Source organism: Rana temporaria, chromosome 7 (genome assembly GCF_905171775.1).
Source record: "Rana temporaria chromosome 7, aRanTem1.1, whole genome shotgun sequence".
Classification (NCBI taxonomy): Eukaryota; Metazoa; Chordata; class Amphibia; order Anura; family Ranidae; genus Rana; species Rana temporaria.
Window position 1 is genome coordinate 38,797,142 of NC_053495.1, and position 24,643 is coordinate 38,821,784.

Genomic DNA, 24,643 nt, shown 5'->3' on the forward strand with positions numbered 1-24,643 from the left:
AGAAATGTTCATATTTGATTTCACTTTATTCATGATACATGTGGCTCTGTGTGGGGTCACTTGTGTTGCTTTTACACTCCAGCCCCCCGTCAATGACAGGGATGTGCTAGGTCCTCCTCATCCATGGTGACAATTCTCCTCACAGCCCACACACCATCCCCTCATCTCAGGGTGTGTATGTGTGTGTGTCCCGCGCAGCGCGCTCCCGGCGCTCTAGTGCCTCCTAGCGGCCGGCCGGAGGGAAGGCGGCCCCGGAGCATGCTGGGAGTGTTGAGTCATGGGGGCTGTCAGCTCCCGACTGGGGGAGACGGTGTGAAGAAGACAAGGGGACCAGCGCTGACCTCCTCCCCGATCACATCAGACATGGTCCGGGGAAGCCTGACATGCAGACACAGGCTGGGAGCGGATCCTGGGAGAGGTGAGGCTGCAGATGTCATGGTGTGTGTGTGTGATTCCTCCTCATCCTCTCCATCATATTCTTATTATACGAGACACTGGAACAAGTGCATCCTGACAGGCTCCTATCATGGTCCTCTGATGGTCCTCCTCTGATGATGGTCCTCTGACCATGGGCATGACATGATGGGTGTAGATCCCCTCCTGTGATGTGTCAGATGTTCTTACCTGTCATGTATGGAGGTGGCATGTTCTCCTGTCCTCCTGTGATGGTCCTCCTCTGATGATGGTCCTCTGACCATGGACATGCATTATGGGTGTAGAACCCCTCCTGTGATGTGTAAGATGTTCTTACCTGTCATGTATGGAGGTGGCATGTTCTCCTGTGATGGTCCCCCTCTGATGATGGTCCTCCTCTGATGGTCCCATGACCATGGGCATGACATGATGGGTGTGGATCCCCTCCTGTGATGTGTCAGATGTTCTTACCTGTCATGTATGGAGGTGGCATGTTCTCCTGTCTTCCTGTGATGGTCCTTCTCTGATGATGGTCCTCCTCTGATGGTCCCATGACCATGGGCATGACATGGTGGGTGTAGATCCCCTCCTGTGATGTGTCAGATGTTCTTACCTGTCATGTATGGAGGTGGCATGTTCTCCTGTCCTCCTGTGATGGTCCTCCTCTGATGATGGTCCTCCTCTGATAATGGTCCTCCTCTGATGGTCCCATGACCATGGGCATGACATGATGGGTGTAGATCCCCTCCTGTGATATGTCAGATGTTCTTACCTGTCATGTATGGAGGTGGCATGTTCTGTCCTCCTGTGATGGTCCTCCTGTGATGATGGTCCTCCTCTGATGGTCCCATGACCATGGACATGACATGATGGGTGTAGATCCCCTCCTGTGATGTGTCAGATGTTCTTACCTGTCATGTATGGAGGTGGCATGTTCTCCTGTCCTCCTGTGATGGTCCTCCTCTGATGATGGTCCTCCTCTGATGGTCCCATGACCATGGGCATGACATGATGGGTGTAGATCCCCTCCTGTGATGTGTCAGATGTTCTTACCTGTCATGTATGGAGGTGGCATGTCCTTCTGTCCTCCTGTGCAGTGTCAGCTCCTCTGTCACATACACATGGACCTCCTCATCATCACAACATTTTATTTTATTTTTTATGTGTGTTTTATGTAATGTACATACATGATGCCCCCATGCACTGCACCCAGCACTGACTATAAGCATGGTGTATGGGCAGCATCTTATAGATCCCCCCCCCCTCACCCCCCAGCATCATCCCATGAGCACACACACGTCCAGATTGTCCCCAGATATCCAGATCAGATCTGCCCATCCAATGGCACGCTGTGATTTCTGACGCTTCAAGTTCCCCTCTCCGCTCTGCCAGTCTTTTATGTCTTTTTCTATTTGTCTCCGGCTCCCCGTCTGTCTTCTCCAATTTCTTTCTGTCTCACTGGGGCCGGATCGGTGTCATTCCGATTTTTCCTCTCCTTTCCACTTCTCGCTGTAAGATCGCACAATTTACCTTTTACAATTGGAATCTTTTAGAGCATCTTCCAGACTTGTGCAGAATGGACTATTTCTATTGGACGTGCTGGGTTTGTATTTACTACAATTACAGTAGGGACAGGTGGACGGGTGTCGGGTTCTGGTGTCATTCATTACCAGGTAGACATAAGGGGCTCTGTAAAGTTTGATCTTTGGGTTGCACATGGCGATGGGGTTGCAGTGAGGAGGGATTGGATTGCCTAAAATGGAATTACAGAATTGTATCGATGTGTAGGAAGCGTTCGATTTTTTTTCTCTGAATTCTATGTAGTTATTCTGGGGTGTGGTACCTGCATGATGAACGTACACGGCGAACATTTCATGTGAAAAATAGGAAATTGATATTCTGCTGTGCCAAGTGGAGCTCAGCTGTAGAGGATTCATACCTGCTGAAGAATAGATTGTCCATCATTTTAAAGCATACCTGTCATTATTCTATCCAGCCACATGGTACACTAAGCTGAGTACATAGAGACAATCACACCAGTCCCCGTCCCAGAAGGAGCTCACAGTCACACCAAACTCTGGCTTAAGAAAATTCAAATCAAGTACCGGTATGTATTCAAAAAGTCCCTTCTATTACTCTCAGCCTTCTCTAAGTCTCCAAATGTTTTCCGCTGACTTCCTTTAACCACTTGCTTACTGGGCACATATACCCCCCTCCTGCCCAGGTGAAAATTTTGCTTCCGGCACTGCGTCGCTTTAACTGACAATTGCGTGGTCGTGCGACGTGGCTCCCAAACAAAATTGACGTCCTTTTTTCCCCACAAGTAGAGCTTTCTTTTGGTGGTATTTGATCGCCTGTGCGGTTTTTATTTTTTGCGCTATAAACAAAAATAAGCGACAATTTTGAAAAAAAAATACAATATTTTTTACTTGTTGCTATAATAAATATCCCAATAAAAAAAAAAAAAAAAAAAAAAATTCTCAGTCTAGGCCGATACGTATTCTACATATTTTTGGTAAAAAAAAAAAAAAATCGCAATAAGCGACTGGTTTGCGCAAAAGTTATAGCGCCTACAAAATAGGGGACAGAATTGTTTTTTTTTTTTTTACTAGTAATGACGGCGATCTGCGATTTTTATTGGGATGGCGACATTATGGCGGACACATCGGACACATTTTTGGCGCCATTCACATTTATACTGCGATCAGTGCTATAAATATGCACTAATTACTGTATAAATGTGACTGGCTTTGAAGGTGTTAACACTAGGGGGTGAGGAAGGGGTTAAATATGTTCCCTGTATAGTGTTCTAACTGTAGGTGGAGGGGGGGTGACTGGGGGGGTGACCGATCTGTGTCCCTATGTACAAGGGACACAGATCGGACTCCTCTCCAGAGACAGGACGCTGTCTCTGTGTGAGCCGGCAATGACAGATGATCTCAAATGTTTACATTTGAGATCATCTCTCATTGGCCACACAGATCGCATAGCAAACGGCCACTCATGATTCCTCTAACTGATACTAATGATGGGGCATGATTCTTCCGACTGATACCAATAATGGGGCATGATCAGGGCCGGCCTTTAGGGTGTGCAAGCTGTGTGGCCGCACAGGGCGCTATGGGCAACAGGGGCGCTGTGCGGCCATCCAGAGGCATAATAAGAGGGGGCGAGCCGTCCCCGGGGTACCACACACTGGGGGGTGTCAGACCGGCACCCCCCTCCACGATTGTATTACACCTGCGGTGGCACTCGCACTGAACGGGGGGGCTGCACTGAACAGGGGGCTGCACTGAACGGGGGGGGGGCTGCACTGAAATGTGGGGGGGGCTGCACTGATATGAAATATTTTGGCGCCACAGGATTAGCTCGCACAGGGCGCCTGAACACCTAAGGCCGGCCCTGGGCATGATTCCTCTGACTGATACTAATGATGGGGCATTTTTCCTCCGACTGATACCAATGATGAGGCATGATTCTTCTGACTAATACTAATGATGGGGCATTTTCCCTCCGACTGATACTAATGATGAGGCATGATTCTTCTGACTGATACCAATGATGGGGCATTTTTCCTCCGACTGATACCAATGATGAGGCATGATTCTTCTGACTAATACCAATGATGGGGCATTTTTCCTCCGACTGATACCAATGATGAGGCATGATTCTTCTGACTGATACCAATGATGGGGCATGATTCCTCTGACTGATAATAATGAGTGAGAAACTTGTAAAGCGCAACACGTGCGAACTGAATCGCCTCTGGGCGCTGTATCCATTTCATGGGTAAGGAACCCCTTGACCTCAGAAGAGATGGGTTTTAATCTTTCTCCTGAAGGCCAAGTGGTCCAACTCCAGTCGGATGGTGGTTGGTAGTGCATTCCACAGGCGAGGTCCCTGAACTGCAAATCTTTGATCTCCTTTGGACTTGTATCTGGCCTTGGGTATCTGGAGGAGGTTTTGATTGGTGGATCGCAGAATGCGATTGGGGTTATGGGCTTTTATTTTTTCGCATAGATATTGGGGGGCGTTGTCTTGAATACACTTATGTATTAGGCAGAGTGCCTTGAAAGTGATTCTGTCTTTCACTGGCAACCAATGAAGGGATCTCAGTGAAGGCGAGATTGATTCCCATGGTTTTTTCCCAGTCACTAGTCGAGCGGCCGTATTTTGAACGACTTGCAGACGAGTGATTTGGTATTTGGGGAGTCCTAGATAGAGGGCATTTGCGTAGTTGAGTCTGGAATTGATGATTGTTCCCACCACGACTGCAATGTCCTCTTTCGGGATAAAGGGGGTACCAATGATGAGGCATGATTCCTCTAACTGATAATAATGATGAGGCATGATTCCTCCGACTGATACCAATGCTGGGGCATTATTTCTCTGACTGATACCAATGATAGGGCATTATCTCTCTAACTTATTCTTCCTACTGATACCAACAGTGGGGTACTATCCCTCATACTGACACTGATTGTGCATTATTCCTCTCATTGACGCCAATGTCTGGCTCCCCTAAAGTCTGAAGGACCATAAACTGACCCTCTGTTTAAAACATTTGGAGACCCCTGGTCTCTAGGATGTGTAGTGTGCATAGAGCAGTGCTGGGACAAGGTTATCTAGAGCCCAGGGCAAACATACCAAACTGTGCCCCCCCCCCCCCAAGATGTATGAGCATTGTGTCAGCAAACATCACCCCCCCCCCCCAAAAAAAAAATCAGGCACTAATCCGCATGCTTACCCCCTAAACATAAATTTCCCTTCCACCCACAACAAATCTTCCCCCCTGCTGGAATCCCCTCTACCAACACAAATATTTGCTGCCCCCACCCCCCCTCCAAACTCAGATTTTCTCTCTCTCTCTCCAAATCCCCACAGCACACCCCCTCAAAAAATCACCCCTCTTAGCACAAAACCTTTGCCCCTCAAATTTCCCCTCCAAGCACAAATCCTTTCCCCCATTCTGAATCCCCCACCCAGCACAAATTCTCCCCTCAACCCCCCCTTCTAGCACAACTGACCCCCCCCCCCTAGATTTCCCCTCCTAACATAAATCCCCCCTATCATCACCACTAGCACAATCCCCCCCCTCCAAAAAAAAAAATCCCCTTCTAGCACAAAATCCCTCCTCCTCTACCATATCACCACCTCTAGCACACACCCGACTAATCCCCCCTCCTAGCACAAATCCTCTTCCTCCATCCCCCCTCCCAACACAAATTCCCCCAAATCACTATTCCTAGCACACCCCTAATTTCCCCTCATAAAACAATTCTTAACCCCTGCCACCTTCCAAATTTCCCCTCCCAACACAAATGCCCCCTCCCCAATCTCCTCGAGGTACTCCACCCCACCTCACAGTGCCCACCCCTTGTCCAGAAGTTCATGACCACAACTAACATGCACTGCTCGTTCCAAACCAATGGAAGTGAGGGGAAGAGGAGAGGTTCAGGATCTCACAGAGGATGTTACAGGGAGGCATACAAATGAAAAATATATTACAGGGTCATATATGGATCATTTTTGGAGAATAAGATTATTGCAGTTCTGAAACCAAAACATTTTTTACCTTAACCACTTACAGACCGGAAGTTTTAGCTGCTTAATGACCAGGCCATTTTTTACAGCGCTGCGTCACTTTAACTGACAATTGCGCAGTCGTGCGACGTTGTACCCAAACAAAATTGATGTATTTTTTTCACACAAATAGAGCTTTCTTTTGGTGGTATTTGATTGCCTCTGCGTGTTTTTTTTTGCGCTATAAACAAAAAAGCGTAAATTTTGAAAAAAAACCCACAATATTTTTTACTTTTTGCTATAATAAATATCCTGAAAAGTGTTTTTAAAAAACAAATTTCCTTCTCAGTTTAGGCCAATCAATATTCTACATATCTTTGGTAAAAAAAAAACGCCATAAGTATATATTGGTTGGTTTGCGCAAAAGTTATAGCGTCTACAAACTATGGGAAAGATGTATTTATTATTTATTTTATGGCATTTTTATTATTTTTGTATTTTTTTACTAGTAATGACGGTGATCTGCAATTTTTAGTGGTACTGCGACATTGCGGCAGACAGATCGGACACTTTTGCCAAATTTTTTGACCATTGACATTTATACAGCAACCACTACTATAAAAATGCACTGATTACTGTGTAATTGTCACTGGCAGGGAAGGAGTTAACACTAGGGGGCGATCAAGGGTTTAAATGTGTGTTCCCTGGTGTGTTCTAACTGTGAGGGCATAGGACTGACAGGAGGAGGAGACATATCATTGTTCCTACTTACTTAGTAGGAACAAACGATATGTCTCTTCTCTCCTGACAGAACAGGGATTTATGTGCTTAGACACACAAATCCCTGTTCCTGCTCTTGTGCACGTGATCGCGTGTGGCCCATGACGGTCGCCCTATGGGCCCGCTGGCCACACGCATCGGGTTCCCCCGCGGTGCAGAGCGCACGCGCCTGCTATTGCCTTTAAAGGTACAGACGTACCCATAGGGCGATTCGTGCCATTCTGCCGATGTATATGTGCAGGGCACGGTCGGCAAGCGGTTAATAGTTTACGTTAAAAACAGAGGGTTTTGTTTGCACACATCTGCAAATATATGCGTAAGCCACCGTGCCCACGCCAAGGTACCTCTGTATATACTGTGGTCTAAATTTCCAGATTCTCCAAAGTAGGAGCACATATAAAGATGGATAGATTAAAGGGGTTGTAAAGGTACAATTGTTTTTCTCTAAATAGCTTCCTTTCCCTTAGTGCAGTCCTCCTTCACTTACCTCATCCTTCCATTTTGCTTTTAAATATCCTTATTTCTTCTGAGAAATCCTCACTTCCTGTTCTTCTGTCTGTAACTCCACACAGTAATGCAAGGCTTTCTTCCTGGTGTGGAGTGTCGTGCTCGCCCCTCCCTTGAGGGGGCGAGCAGGAGAGTCAGGACGCCCACTAACACACAGCTAGCACACAGCTCCTTTCTCTTTCTGTCTGCAATGTAGAGAACGTCCTGACTCTCTTGCTTGCCTCCTCAAGGGAGGGGGCGAGCACGACACCCCACACCAGGGAGAAAGCCTTGCATTACTGTGTGGAGTTACAGACATAAGAACAGGAAGTGAGGATTTATCAGAAGAAATAAGGACTCACTTCCTGTTCTTCTGTCTGTAACTCCACACAGTAATGCAAAGCTCTCCCTGGTGTGGAGTGTCGTGCTCGCCCCCTCCCTTCAGGGGGCAAGCAGGAGAGTCAGGACGCTCTCTACGTTGCAGATAGAGAAAGGAGCTGTGTGCTAGTGGGCGTCCTAACTCTCCTGCTCGCCCCCTCCCCCCTCAAGGAAGGGGGCGAGGGGCGTGGCCAGGCAGCTGATGTAACCGGACGCACTTTCAGCTCGCTCCGCCGAATCTCCTGACATCCATCCTTACTAGCACCCATCCTGCCTGGTTTTGAAGCCCGATCGCTTCAGAACAGAGCCCTGACCACCCCGGTGCCCTCCGTTCCTAGATCCGAGGAGGATGTCGGCGAATAGGAAGCAAACTACGTCCCGGACCGCAGACAGCATGGCGATCCAAGATGGCGCGCAGGCCTCCCGCACCGCCAAAGAAAAGCACAGGGATGGAGCGGAGAGGCTCTTTTCCAGAGTACTGGCTACAGATCCTGGCACTTACCCAGAGAGGCAGAACGAGAGATCCGGGGGTTCATCCGATGCGGACGATACTGTCCCCCTGGAGGATGGCGGAGGCCCGGAATTCACATGGAGTGACGTGAGTACACCTAATGGCAACCCCACTAGGCCGCAGTCTCTCCCCAGTCCTGCTTCTGATAGTGAGCCCTCACTCAGAGACATTTTTGCAGCTATTAACACATGCAATACGTCCCTAACTGCCCTGACTGCTGACATCAAAGGGGTTAAGGCTGAAATAACATTTCTGAGGCAAGATGCACAAAAATTGAGGGAAAGAACCTCTGCTGTAGAAGGCAGGATAAGCTCCATAGAGGATGACATGGCCCCCATGCAAAGGGATCTCTCATACAACAACCATCTCCTTACTCAGCATTCATCCCGTTTAGAGGAATTAGAGAACAGAATGAGAAGGAATAACGTGAGGCTGGTGGGTTTGCCTGAAAGAGCTGAAGGAAAGAACCCTGTCGAGTTTATTGAAAATTGGCTGGTGACTGCTTTTGGCAAAGAGGCTTTCACTCCATTATTCTCAGTTGAGAGAGCACATAGAGTGCCTTCCCGGCCTCTGCCACCGGGGGCCCCTCCAAGACCCTTTCTGTTCAAACTGCTCCATTATAAGGATAGAGATGCTATACTACGCAATGCCAGGCTCAAACCTGAAGCCATGAAGATAGATAATGCAAAAATCTCTTGTTTCCCTGACTTCTCAGCTGAGTTACAAAAGCAACGTGCTAAGTTTATAGACATTAAACGCCGTCTCAGGGCTCTGGACATAAAGTATGCTATGCTATATCCCTCCAAACTAAGGGTAGAAGCGCTGGGCTCCGTTCACTTTTTTGACCTTCCGTCTTCAGCCGCACAATGGCTGGACAGAGAGGAACGCTCACTCCGGGATGGTCGTACCCAACGCCGCGCTCAACAGGATGGGTGATACACCGATTCAATTACTACTGATAAATACCTGTTTGCTCTTGTTCCAAGGCGGAGAAGCTGCTGATGCTTAATCCACACTCCACTAATTGGGCTATTCGTTTTAGCTGTTGAGAAGTTTGAACGCTTTGGTGCACTTCCACTGTTGCCCCCATGTGGATCTGGCTTAGGCCCCACCTCGCCTACGGGCACATAAGTTTGGCCATGTTGGCCTATGGTTATATGACCTTGTTCTCCCTTTTACTATCTTTTCACCTACTGGACACCCTTGCTGTGGGACCATTTCTACCCGTCATGTTCCGACCACACCCTGAATTTGTCCTCTCTCTTGTGACTACCTCAAGTACCTATTATATGATGTCCTCTGCCTTATTTTTGCTACCAATGTCGCATGTATCGCATGCACTGTCCGGGTCCATGTTCTCCTTGCCGGTCTGCACTACTGTCCTGCTACTCAGCACTGTAGTACTATCATTCCCATACATGTTTTACCTGTTCCTATACTACAATGGCTGCACTGACTAGATTTATGTCCTGGAATGTAAGGGGACTAAACAACCCGGTTAAACGCCTGGCCGTGCTTCGCACGATCAGGCGGATAGCTGCTGATATTATTTGTCTGCAGGAGACTCACCTCCCCCCGACCTCCACGCCCCAATTTGCGGTAAGGCAATTTAGCCACCAATTTCATTCCACTTTCTCAGTGTACTCGAGGGGGGTGAGTATCCTGGTCAAGCAGGGCACACAGTTCACTGCCCTGAAAACGCAAATTGATCCGGATGGAAGGTATATTTTTATCTTATGTTGTATACACGGTACCAAATGCATTTTGGCTGGAATTTATATTCCCCCTCCTTTTTCATCTAGCATATTGAAGATATTGACTGACTTCATGGCCCGCTTTACGGGTATACCTGTATTAGTGATCGGGGATTTTAATAATTGTCTAGATACTGCTAGGGATAGGATGTCTGCGCGGGGAGGGGTGGGGGGGCAGGGAGGGAGTGGGCCTACTCCGTTTGCCCGTTTACTGGCGGAAATGGGTCTCACAGATGTTTGGAGGGTCTATAATCCAGAGGCCAAAGTTTACTCCTGCCAGTCTGCCTCTATTGGATGTCTATCCAGAATTGACCTAGGTTTGGGGAATGATCTGCTTTTACCAATGTTGGAGTCTTCCCAATATCACCCCAGACAGGTATCGGACCACTCCCCACTTTCAATAGACATCAGGTGTGGGGCCCGCAGGGGTAACACCCTCTGGAAGCTCAACCCCTTTTGGCTATCACTTATCCCAGATCCTGACCCTATCCCGGAACTTCTCACAAATTTTCTTGAACGAAACTTGAACACTGCAGCATTAGACGTGGTATGGGATACGACCAAAGCCTTCCTAAGAGGCCAATTTATTAGGGAAATCTCCAAGGTTAAAACGTCTACAAAGCAATGGGAAATGTCAGTGTTAGAGGAGGTGCGATCCTCTGAAGCCAAGTATATTGCAGACCCCACAGACGATAATAGAAGATCGTGGTTAGCGACTCAAACCTTACTTAAAGACCTGTCCATGCAGTTAGCTGAAAATAAACGCTTTTTCCTACAACAGAGTCACTTTGAAGAAGGTGAAAACACAGGCCATATGTTAGCATTACTCGCTAGATCACAACAGTCATCATCTTACATTGCGTCGATCACGAATCACGCGGGGTCCCCTTGCCACTCAACTAAAGAAGTTATAGAGGCCTTTAAACTTTTTTTTCAGGATGTCTATTCCTCTAAAGTTAATCCCACTCAGGACGAAATCCACTCGTTCCTAGACAAATACCCCATTCCGTCTTTGTCTGCCTCAGATGTTGCTCTACTTAATGCCCCTCTGACTGAGGAGGAACTACTAGAAGCACTGGCACACTCGAAAAACGGCCGAGCCCCAGGGGCGGACGGGTTACCATCTGAGGTATACAAAAGATATGCTACCCAACTCCTCCCTGCTTTACTCAAGGTCTATAACCATGCACTTGACACAGGTTTCCTCCCCCCATCCATGAATGAGGCCCTTGTGGTGGTTCTGCTGAAGCCCGGTAAGGAACCCTTGTCACCGGACTCCTACAGGCCAATTTCGCTTCTGACATGTGATGTCAAGCTGTTGGCCAGGGCTCTGGCTAGCAGGTTGGCGAAATGTATACAAAAGGTGATTCACAGGGATCAGTCTGGATTTATTCCAACGAGGTCTACCTCACAGAATCTGCGCAGACTCTTCCTGAACTTACAAATCCCCCCAGATAATGTGGGTAACAGGGCGGTTCTATCGTTGGACGCCGCCAAGGCGTTCGACAGCGTAGAATGGCCCTATCTTTGGGAGGTCCTGGCTCGGTTTGGGGTGGGGCCCACATTTTTGAAATGGGTTCAGCTCCTGTATAGCTCCCCGACGGCGAGAATGCGCATCAATGGGGAAGTATCAGAACCCTTTCATCTCGCTAGGGGCACTCGGCAGGGGTGCCCTTTGTCGCCCCTGCTGTTTGCCCTGGCTCTCGAACCATTGGCCATACATATCAGGCACATGCAGGACATAGTGGGGTTTCAGAGAGGGCCTAGGAAAGATGTGGTTTCCCTCTACGCTGATGACACTCTGATATACCTGGGAGACACAGACAACTCTCTACAAAATGTCATGAACCTGATTGCTGGCTTCGGTCAGCTCTCGGGTTTCACTATCAATTGGAACAAATCTGTTCTTATGCCCTTAGATCCCCTGCCGGGTCCATTGCCTGAGTGCGCAAGGGACATCGCTGTGGTGGATGAATTTCGATATTTGGGCATACAAGTCACGCCATTCCCGCTTAACTACCTAGACAAAAACCTGTCACCATTGCTACAGAAACTCCGCCTAAAATGTTCAGCCTGGAGGAAGTTGCCACTATCTGTGACTGGTAGGGTCAACCTCATTAAGATGGTATGGGCGCCTCAGCTCCTATACATCTTTCACAATTCCCCAATCTGGATCACTCATAGATGGTTTACTCGGATAGACTCTCAGTTTAGGGAATTAATTTGGGGGGGTAAATCACCTCGTATTAGTCTACACTCACTGCAGCTCACAAAAGACCAGGGGGGTTTAGCAGTCCCACACTCTAGATTCTATTTTATAGCCTCGCAACTCCAACATCTTGGCAACTGGGGAGTGGTAGATAGCTCTGACCCGATTAGGTCACTGATGGTCCCGGTGGATTCGGCTCTCCCGGCTCTGGTGTATCTGGAGGCTGGTCTTACCCAGTTCCCTGATACTTTTCCCACAATAGGCCTGTTGAACAAACTATGGAAGTATGTGAGAAGTATTTTTAAACTTAAATCAATCTGCCAGTTCACTCCAATCTGGAGAAATAAATACCTGGGGGAACTCTTTATTCTGAAGGGCTTCGGCTCATGGGAAATTCTTGGGATACATTACGTCACCCAGTTGTTCTCTGGTAATGTCTTTAAAACTTTTGCTGCCATGAAAGAGGACTTTGGCTTACATAACACTCAATTCTATCAATATCTACAGTTGAGACACGCAGTACAGTGCGAGAGTAGACTCTCCCCGTTAGTTGTGACAGCACACCCGTTGATGAGAGATGTGCTCTCCACGGAGGATAGAAATGGCATGATTTCACGGGTCTATGCAAGGCTACTTCAACATACACATGATGCCAGTAAACTTCCTTGTAGACGTGGGTGGGAGCGTGACTTGGGACCTATAGACGGGGAAACCTGGGAGTTGTGTCTGACATCTGCCCCCTTAGTCTCAGTCTCTGCTTCCCAGAGACTGTCCCACTTATATCTACTACACAGGGTGTACAGGACCCCGGCTAGGCTACACAAGTGGGGCTTTAGAGACACCCCCTTGTGCCCTAAATGCACCGCACAAAATGGAGATCTGCTGCATATGATGTGGAAGTGCCCCAAACTATTTCGGTATTGGAAATTTGTTCTGGATACTATAGCTCAGGTGTTTCAGATACCAGTTCTTACTGACCCAGTGGTCTGCCTCCTTGGTGCCTTGGAACTACCTGACCTATCACCAAATGGCCATACTGCAGTGCTACGACTGCTTTATCTTGCCCGCAAGGAGATTGCTAAACTGTGGATCACCCCTAGGGTACCAACGGGTGCGCAATGGGTGAAACAGGCTAACAGTATTTTAATACGCGAGAAACTAACATATCAACACCGGGGTGCCTTAAAAAAGTTTTACTATATGTGGCAGCCATGGCTGGATGTACCGGGACTGGGTCCCTTGCAATTGGTGAGAGACAGATTGCTACAGGGATAGAGTATCTTACTTTAGTGAAAGGGAGTGTGATGGTGCTGCGGGTGGGGAGAGAGAGAGGAACATGCTACATCATTTATTGGAGAACCTAAAAAGGCACGGAGAATATGATAGAGGTCCACAGCTTTCTTTCTTTCTTTCTTTCTCTTTCTTTCTTTCTTTCTTTCTTTTTCTTTCTTTCTCTTTCTTTTTCTTTCCTCTTCTTCTCTCTTCTTTCCTCCTTCTCTCCTATTTACCCTCCTCCCTTTCCTTCCAACTTTAGTTTATTTCACTTTCTTTTACCTCCTGAGATTGCAGTCGGATGCATCTGCACACAGTCAGATTACGTTTCCCAGGGTGATGCTACATATGACATGCAGTACTGTAAAGTATAACACTTTCTCATGATTGTACTGTTTATGGATATGTTGGATATAGGATTATATCCTGATTCTTCCCTGTAAACTGCAAATAATGTTGATCTGTCTGTGTACAATTATATGATTGTATTCCTATCTGTATACAATAAACTTGCTTTTTGATTCAAAAAAAAGGAAGGGGGCGAGCACGACACTCCACACCAGGGAGAGCCTTGCATTACTGTGTGGAGTTACAGACAGAAGAACAGGAAGTGAGGATTTCTCAGAAGAAATAAGGACATTTAAAAGCAAAATGGAAGGATGAGGTAAGTGAAGGAGGACTGCACTAAGGTAAAGGAAGCTATTTAGGGATTTTTTTTTTTTTTACCTTTACAACCCCTTTAACCACTTAACGCCCGCCGCACGACTATTTACGTCCGCAAAATGGCACGGACAGGAAGATGGGCGTATATATACGTCCTTGCCTTTCCGTGGGTCGGGGGTCCGATCGGGGCCCCCCCCTCCCGCTGCGTGCGGCGGGCGGCTTACCTCGGGGAGCGATCCGGGACGACGGCGCGGCTATTCGTTTATAGCCGCTCCGTCGCGATCGCTCCCCGGAGCTGAAGAACGGGGAGAGCCGTATGTAAACATGGCTTCCCCGTGCTTCACTGTGGCGGCGCATCGATCGTGTCATCCCCTTTATAGGGGAGACACAATCGATGACATCAGACCTACAGCCACACACCCCTACTGTTGTAAACACACACTAGGTGAAGCCTAACACGTTCAGCGCCCCCTGTGGTTAACTCCCAAACTGCAACTGTCATTTTCACAATAAACAATGCATTTTTTGCTGTGAAAATGACAATGGTCCCAAAAATGTGTCAAAAGTGTCCGCCATAATGTCGCAGTCACGAAAAAAATTGCTGATCGCCGCCATTAGTAGTAAAAAAAAATAATTAATAAAAATGCAATAAAAATATCCCCTATTTTGTAAACGCTATAAATTTTGCGCAAACCAATCGATAAACGCTTATTGCGATTTTTTTTACCAAAAATAGGTAGAAGAATACGCATCGGCCTAAACTGAGGAAAAAAAAATGATATATGTTTTTGGGGGATATTTATTACAGCAAAAAGTAAAAAATATTGCATTTTTTTCAAAATTGTCACTCTATTTTTGTTTATAGCGCAAAAAATAAAAACCGCAGAGGTGATCAAATACCACCAAAAGAAAGCTCTATTTGTGGGGAAAAAAGGACGCCAATTTTGTTTGGGAGCCACGTCGCACGACCGCGCAATTGTCTGTTAAAGCGACGCAGTGCCGAATCGCAAAACCTGGCCTGGGCATTTAGCTGCCTAAAGGTCCGGGGCTTAAGTGGTTAAGGGCAGGTGTGCCTGGAGGAAGCCCAGCCCTCCTTAAAGGCACAGGGACTCATGTGACATCCTATCTAATGGACACGAGGAAAAGGTGTTTGTAGTCCAAAGTAGGATGACAGCCTCGGGTGATAAGGCTGCTCCTCCATAGATACAGTACGGAGGGGGGACCCAGAGGAAGGATTGCTAAGCTACAATGCATTACATTTTTTGGAGGGGTTTAGCTAGGCTTTAACATCAGCTCATAAGTTTGAAGAATGAGTCAGTAACTGCATCTATCACACAAGTTCGCTGTCTGAAATCATCTATTACTATGAATATCCCCAATGTACAGTAAATGACACATTCCCCGTGGAATAGATCATTCCCAGTGAGGCTCCACATGAAAGATCTGGCAAGATCGCTGGAGGTATTTCCATAATCATTCACCAGCCCTCCTTTTTCTATCTAGTTTAAATAAAGGATGAAAAGAAATCTGTATGGTTGCTAAGAACAACCACATTTTTTTTTCCATTGCTCTAGGCCTTTATTTTGAGTCAAATCATTTTTTATTCAGGCAAATTCCAGGGTGCAAACATGTATGAGAACGTACACGAGAGCGACGTACCGCAATATGAGACACAATCAATAATAACCATAGGTGATATCATGGATGTGCAATAAGAAGACAATGCATACAGTACCCAAAACACAATATAAACCATTAAACAAAAACAGGGCAAAGGACAATAAAACCATTTTTAATGAACCCGTGGTGAAAGGTCAGGATAGGGTAAGGAACAGTGGCGGCCCGTCCATAGGGGGCGCCCGGGCGCCCCCCCCCCCCCCCCTCCTGTAGTAAAAAAAAAAAAAAAGCGGGCCCTTTAAGGCTTTTAGAATGTCGTTCTGCAGCGCCGCGCAAATAGCATATATTCATGCATTATATTAGTAGATAGTGCAGCGCTAAATGTCCAGTATTAGAAAGTCCATAAAAGAATCATCTCTAAAGTGACTGGTGATAAGTAAAATCATGCAGGTGCTGTAACGTGGAATAGAGCAGAAACACCTCCACCGATGGTAGCAATGGCCGCTCACCTCACAGGTATGACCCTCTGTTAGATTAGGTCATATAAAGCAATCCCATAAGGGTGTCTCCAATAGTAAGGAAAATCCAGCAATGATACAGGTAAATCCAGCAATGATACAGGGGTCTCCAGAAGGATGGTCAGCAGTATAACATCCAATCAAAATGTAAAAGAAAAAGGCACATAGTGTTTCTCCACGGAGACAAGGCAATAAAATTTAATGAATAAAAAATACACTTACAAAACTAGGCACTTAGTCCAGTGCCAGGAGTAACAGGCGTGTGTGAGACTGTGATGGCGGGTGACGTCACGCTCTCCCTACCGAACGTATCGTCCCAAGGGCGGGACTTCTTCAGCGGTTGTAGGAGAGGAAAGACAATCACCCTAATATATGAGCGTCCGTTGCTTGGCAACCGCGACGCTATGCCCAGCTGTGAATAGATAGCAGGAACAATTGTAAGTAGAAGGGGCGGACGGAAAAGGACACCCAATCAGTGTATGGGACGAAAGATGTGACGTAGGCGCGCTAGCGTCACATGGGGAACGTCACAGAGTGACGCGTCCACCGTGCTGACACCCGGGTCACATGATGTTGGTTTCCATGGAGAGAAAACACAACATGAACTACAGTGCGGCTGAAGGGACAAAAACAAAAAAACAAAAAAACAAAGCCGCAGCGCTGCAGAAAGATACCAAGAACGGCTGTGACTATATGTGAGCATCAGACTACACACACTGGGGATAAACTTTATTATCATCCTCAATGTACACACATTATACGAGGGACATAATAAATACATAAAAATAGGAATATTTAAAAATTTAAATCAAAAAAGGGGGTTGTTATAAAAAACTAATAAGTTTAAATACCCCTCATGATGATAAGTATAGAAATAATTCTAAATGACCGTAAAGTCAACCGCAATCACAGTCATCAAAACACACTTACATAATGATACAGATAATATGATATAAATATCTATGTGAAATAACATTAAAAATCTATCTATAAAATCACCATAAATAGACATATTTGTATAAAAAATCATATATACCAAGAAAATCATCGATCAGAGATAAAACAATTAATATCAAAATCAACATTAAGGCCTTCTGGAATTAAAACACGTGTCTCATGGATCCAATATGATTCTTTTTTACTTAATTGGCGAATAAAGTTACCCCCCCTCCAATGGCGGTTAACTTTCTCTATCCCCCAAAAACGTAAACCTCTCGGGTTTTTTTGATGGAATTCCTTAAAGTGACGTGATACATTATGCGTAGTTTTTCCTTGCTTAATATTATTAACGTGCTCTGCTAGACGGACATGGAGGGGTCTAGAAGTCCTTCCTATATACTGCAGGCCGCAGTCGCATTCAAGCATATATACCACGCCTATGGTGTCGCACGTGATAAGCTGCTTAATGTCATACTCCCTGTTGGTGGCAGATGCCAGAAATTTTTTTCTCTTTTTAAGATTGACTTTGGAGCTCTTGCATGGCACACATCGTCCGCAAGCATAGAATCCCCCAAGGAATTTAAACAATCTATTATCAGATATAATAGGGGGGTTAAGTACGCTTGGTGCCAATCTATCACGGAGGGATGGGGCTTTCTTATATATAAATTGGGGCTTTTCTGGTAACATTGGACCCAACACTTTGTCCTGTTTGAGAATAGACCAATTCCTGGCTATGATCCTTTCAAATTTCTTGTGTTGGACGTTGTAGTCCAGGATCATTTTATAATTATGAGTTACAATGGTAGGATCACCAGTGGGATCAACCCGATCAGACACCAATGTTGTTCTATCCAATTTTTGGACCTGTCCCATTTCCTCCTCCAAAATCTCGCTTTTATAGCCTTTTTGGACGAATCTATCAGCCAGGACCCTAGACTGAATAGCATAGTCGGTCTCCAAAGTGCAATTTCGACGTAGTCGAATAAATTGGCCTTTGGGGATATTACAAAGCCAAGATTTATGGTGACAACTCCCTATTGGAATAAAAGCATTTCGATCAGTTGGTTTAAAATGATTGGTGAGTTTAAAAAAAATTTTTTCCTTTGCAATGTTGAGATCCAAGAACACAATTCTCTCATGGTCTATATTCCAAGTAAAACTAATATTTTTATTATTGTTATTGAGACCGTCAATAAAAATATCTAATGCGGCCCTCTCGCCATTCCAAATAATAATCACGTCGTCGATGTAACGGCGGTAGCAAACCAGCTCAGAGGGGCGATCACGGAAAATAGCTTCTTCTTCCCAATGAGCCATGAAAATATTGGCTACACTGGGTGCAAAACGCGCGCCCATAGCTACTCCTCTGGTTTGCAAAAAGAACTCGCCATTATACCAAAAATAATTTCTTGATAAACAAAAATCTAAACTACTCAAGATAAATTCTTGATGTCTACCAGACAACTGGGATGTCGAAATAGCCCATTCTACAGACACCATGGCATCATTGTGCCCAATAATGGTGTAAAGAGAGCTTACATCTCCAGTTACTAATATGGTATTGGAAAGGCAATCAAGTGACTCTAAAATCTGAATAATATGCTTAGTATCCTTCAGAAATGCAGGCAACTTCCCCACCAGAGGCTGAAGGAAAGAATCTATGTACTGGCCCAATCTTGCCGATACTGAATCAATCCCATTAACTATGGGTCTCCCTGGGGGGTGAGTACTATTCTTGTGAATTTTCGGCAAAAAATAAATAATAGGAGTCCTGCAAAATAAGGGGTCAAGGTATAGGGCTTCTTTTTTATTCAGAATTTTTTGGTCTCTGCCATCCTCAATGATACGGTGAAGTTCATCTTTAAAAGTAAACATGGGATCTTTAGACAAGACTTGATACGTGTCTCCATCAGATAGAAGATTATTCATTTCTAATTGGTAATATTCCTTACTGAGAGATATGCATCTCCCAACACGTATTATTCAGCTAGAGGTAACGGTAAGAGAGGCAAAAATAGAGGTGGTAAAAGTAGGGGTAGATCCATCCCTCCTACTCACCCCTATTCGACCCAACAGTCTTCCGTACAATACCCTAGCTCTCCCTCCCCTTGGAGAAATGTGCCCCAACATGGAGAATACAGAGATTCCTCCTATGCTGGAAGAACTACTACTATTCCTACTTCGAATAGATTTGCTGCTTTGGCCAATCAGCATACATATGCAGATGGTGATTTTTTAGGATCACGCCAGAATCACCAACTGGACCCTCAGTACCTATACCCCCCACCCGTAGAATGGTGGAGACACCCGCCCCCTCCTATCCCTCTAATCGCTGGGACACCAAGAAAGCGAAAACAAAGAGAGGAAGGAGAGGGGGTCGGAGATTTCAAAAGGTCCCGACCCCATTAGGGGCAGGCATATATAATCTCAGTGGTACACCCCTTAATGATGATGAATTGAAAGTTTTGGATAGAGGCCTTAAATTCGCTCCAACGAAAAATTTGAATAAATTTCAAACTTATATTAGCCTCCAGAAGTTTATCCGCACTCTTAATATGAAGAAATATTTTTTGTCTAAAACCTCTAGTACAGTGACACCTGTTACTACCAATTATTACTCAGGGCTGAGAAATAAATCTACCTTCAATCCTCTCAATAAAGATACCAAATTTTTGGAGGTTTTCAAGAATATGGTGGTTAATGATTTGAATATGTTAAAGGTTAAGAAAGTGCAGGACCCTCAGTACATTAAAAGAGGTATTGAATCTTTGATAAACAGAAAAGATATGGTGATCCGCCCCGCGGATAAGGGCGGGGGTCTGGTTATCCTAAGTAAGGAATATTACCAATTAGAAATGAATAATCTTCTATCTGATGGAGACACGTATCAAGTCTTGTCTAAAGATCCCATGTTTACTTTTAAAGATGAACTTCACCGTATCATTGAGGATGGCAGAGACCAAAAAATTCTGAATAAAAAAGAAGCCCTATACCTTGACCCCTTATTTTGCAGGACTCCTATTATTTATTTTTTGCCGAAAATTCACAAGAATAGTACTCACCCCCCAGGGAGACCCATAGTTAATGGGATTGATTCAGTATCGGCAAGATTGGGCCAGTACATAGATTCTTTCCTTCAGCCTCTGGTGGGGAAGTTGCCTGCATTTCTGAAGGATACTAAGCATATTATTCAGATTTTAGAGTCACTTGATTGCCTTTCCAATACCATATTAGTAACTGGAGATGTAAGCTCTCTTTACACCATTATTGGGCACAATGATGCCATGGTGTCTGTAGAATGGGCTATTTCGACATCCCAGTTGTCTGGTAGACATCAAGAATTTATCTTGAGTAGTTTAGATTTTTGTTTATCAAGAAATTATTTTTGGTATAATGGCGAGTTCTTTTTGCAAACCAGAGGAGTAGCTATGGGCGCGCGTTTTGCACCCAGTGTAGCCAATATTTTCATGGCTCATTGGGAAGAAGAAGCTATTTTCCGTGATCGCCCCTCTGAGCTGGTTTGCTACCGCCGTTACATCGACGACGTGATTATTATTTGGAATGGCGAGAGGGCCGCATTAGATATTTTTATTGACGGTCTCAATAACAATAATAAAAATATTAGTTTTACTTGGAATATAGACCATGAGAGAATTGTGTTCTTGGATCTCAACATTGCAAAGGAAAAAATTTTTTTTAAACTCACCAATCATTTTAAACCAACTGATCGAAATGCTTTTATTCCAATAGGGAGTTGTCACCATAAATCTTGGCTTTGTAATATCCCCAAAGGCCAATTTATTCGACTACGTCGAAATTGCACTTTGGAGACCGACTATGCTATTCAGTCTAGGGTCCTGGCTGATAGATTCGTCCAAAAAGGCTATAAAAGCGAGATTTTGGAGGAGGAAATGGGACAGGTCCAAAAATTGGATAGAACAACATTGGTGTCTGATCGGGTTGATCCCACTGGTGATCCTACCATTGTAACTCATAATTATAAAATGATCCTGGACTACAACGTCCAACACAAGAAATTTGAAAGGATCATAGCCAGGAATTGGTCTATTCTCAAACAGGACAAAGTGTTGGGTCCAATGTTACCAGAAAAGCCCCAATTTATATATAAGAAAGCCCCATCCCTCCGTGATAGATTGGCACCAAGCGTACTTAACCCCCCTATTATATCTGATAATAGATTGTTTAAATTCCTTGGGGGATTCTATGCTTGCGGACGATGTGTGCCATGCAAGAGCTCCAAAGTCAATCTTAAAAAGAGAAAAAAATTTCTGGCATCTGCCACCAACAGGGAGTATGACATTAAGCAGCTTATCACGTGCGACACCATAGGCGTGGTATATATGCTTGAATGCGACTGCGGCCTGCAGTATATAGGAAGGACTTCTAGACCCCTCCATGTCCGTCTAGCAGAGCACGTTAATAATATTAAGCAAGGAAAAACTACGCATAATGTATCACGTCACTTTAAGGAATTCCATCAAAAAAACCCGAGAGGTTTACGTTTTTGGGGGATAGAGAAAGTTAACCGCCATTGGAGGGGGGGTAACTTTATTCGCCAATTAAGTAAAAAAGAATCATATTGGATCCATGAGACACGTGTTTTAATTCCAGAAGGCCTTAATGTTGATTTTGATATTAATTGTTTTATCTCTGATCGATGATTTTCTTGGTATATATGATTTTTTATACAAATATGTCTATTTATGGTGATTTTATAGATAGATTTTTAATGTTATTTCACATAGATATTTATATCATATTATCTGTATCATTATGTAAGTGTGTTTTGATGACTGTGATTGCGGTTGACTTTACGGTCATTTAGAATTATTTCTATACTTATCATCATGAGGGGTATTTAAACTTATTAGTTTTTTATAACAACCCCCTTTTTTGATTTAAATTTTTAAATATTCCTATTTTTATGTATTTATTATGTCCCTCGTATAATGTGTGTACATTGAGGATGATAATAAAGTTTATCCCCAGTGTGTGTAGTCTGATGCTCACATATAGTCACAGCCGTTCTTGGTATCTTTCTGCAGCGCTGCGGCTTTGTTTTTTTGTTTTTTTGTTTTTGTCCCTTCAGCCGCACTGTAGTTCATGTTGTGTTTTCTCTCCATGGAAACCAACATCATGTGACCCGGGTGTCAGCACGGTGGACGCGTCACTCTGTGACGTTCCCCATGTGACGCTAGCGCGCCTACGTCACATCTTTCGTCCCATACACTGATTGGGTGTCCTTTTCCGTCCGCCCCTTCTACTTACAATTGTTCCTGCTATCTATTCACAGCTGGGCATAGCGTCGCGGTTGCCAAGCAACGGACGCTCATATATTAGGGTGATTGTCTTTCCTCTCCTACAACCGCTGAAGAAGTCCCGCCCTTGGGACGATACGTTCGGTAGGGAGAGCGTGACGTCACCCGCCATCACAGTCTCACACACGCCTGTTACTCCTGGCACTGGACTAAGTGCCTAGTTTTGTAAGTGTATTTTTTATTCATTAAATTTTATTGCCTTGTCTCCGTGGAGAAACACTATGTGCCTTTTTCTTTTACATTTTGATTGGATGTTATACTGCTGACCATCCTTCTGGAGACCCCTGTATCATTGCTGGATTTACCTGTATCATTGCTGGATTTTCCTTACTATTGGAGACACCCTTATGGGATTGCTTTATATGACCTAATCTAACAGAGGGTCATACCTGTGAGGTGAGCGGCCATTGCTACCATCGGTGGAGGTGTTTCTGCTCTATTCCACGTTACAGCACCTGCATGATTTTACTTATCACCAGTCACTTTAGAGATGATTCTTTTATGGACTTTCTAATACTGGACATTTAGCGCTGCACTATCTACTAATATATACTTTAAGGACTGTTATCAATTGAATCCTAGTGTTCAGCAGCTTGCGGTTTTATGTGTGTTTTATTGCGCTGATTATACTTTTTACTTTTATATTCATGCATTGCATGAATGTATGTTAGGCTCCATTCACACCGCCTGTTGCGCGACGCTATTGCAGCCTGCAATACGCTGGAGGGGTGATTTAACATTGTCGTAGATGGTTCACATCTCCACGCCGAAACGCCGTACGCCTGAAGCTCAAAACAAGTCCCAGACCTTTTTTTCAGGCGGCTTTCGGCGTTCACCAATTCTGGTTATCAGTAACCTGATTGGCTGAAGCGTCATCGAGGGCGGCAGAAGACATCGAGGGACCGTGGAAGGAGGATGACTAACCCCAGAAAGGTAAGTGCCGGGCAGTAAGATAAAACAAATCCTCCTACGTACACTCACCGGCCACTTTGTATTATCCTGCTGGAAGGAGCCATCAGAAGATGGGGACACTGAAGTCATAAAGGGATGGACATGGTCAGCAACAATACTCAGGTAGGCCGTGGCCTTTAACCACTTAAGGACCGCCTCCTGCACATATACGTCGGCAGAATGGCACGGCTGGGCACAAGCACGTACAGGTACGTCCTCTTTAAGTGCCCAGCCGTGGGACCCGGTCCGAAGCACCGTGACCGCGGGACCCCGTTCTTCACTGTGGCGCCGTCATTGATCGTGTCATCCCTTTTATAGGGAAACACAATCAATGACGTCACACCTACAGCCACACCCCCCTACAGTTAGAAACACAAATGAGGTCACACTTAACCCCTTCAGCGCCCCCTTGTGGTTAACTCCCAAACTGCAATTGTAATTTTCACAGTAAACAATGCATTTTTAATGCATTTTTTGCTGTGAAAATGTCAATGGTCCCAAAAATGTGTCGAAAATTTTCCGAAGTGTCCATCATAATGTCGCAGTCACGAAAAAAATCGCTGATCGCTGCCATTAGTAGTAAAAAAATTTTTTTTTATAAAAATGCAATAAAACTATCCCCTATTTTGTAAACGCAATACATTTTGCGCAAACCAATTGATAAACGCTTATTGCGTGTTTTTTTTACCAAAAATACGTAGAAGAATACGTATCGGCCTAAATTGAGAAAAAAAAAATGTTTTTATATATTTTTGGGGGATATTTATTAAAAGCAAAATGTAAAAAATATTGAATTTTTTTCAAAATTGTCGCTCTATTTTTGTTTATAGCGCAAAAAATAAAAACCGCAGAGGTGATCAAATACCACCAAAAGAAAGCTCTATTTGTGGGGAAAAAAGGACGCCAATTTTGTTTGGGAGCCACGTCGCACGACCGCGCAATTGTCAGTTAAAGCGACGCAGTGCCGAATCGCAATAACTGGCCAGGTCCTTTAGCTGCCTAAAGGTCTGGGTCTTAAGTGGTTAAATGATGCTCAATTGGTACTAAGGGGCCCAAAGTGTGCCAAGAAAATACCCCCCACACCATTACACCACCAGCCTGAAACGTTGATACAAGGCAGGATGGATCCATGCTTTCGTGTTGTTTACACCAAATTCTGACCCTACCTCCTGAATGTTGCAGCTAAAATTGAGACCAATCAGACCAGACACCGTTTTTCCAATCTTCCATTGTCCAATTTTGGTGAGCCTGTGCGCTTGTGTAGCCTCATTTTCCTGTTCTTAGTG

At 45.0% G+C, this 24,643-nt stretch overlaps 1 protein-coding gene across 4 annotated transcripts in view; it reads left to right on the forward strand.

Moving 5' to 3' along the window:
* Positions 1–235: 235 nt before the first annotated feature.
* Positions 236–24,643, forward strand: part of ERC2 (ELKS/RAB6-interacting/CAST family member 2) — a 1,210,774-nt gene continuing 1,186,366 nt past the window's right edge. For all 4 annotated transcript variants that reach the window (XM_040359253.1, XM_040359254.1, XM_040359255.1 and 1 more), the window contains exon 1: positions 236–418. The gene's annotated coding sequence lies outside the window, so the exon portion shown is untranslated. The remainder of the gene's footprint in view (positions 419–24,643) is intronic.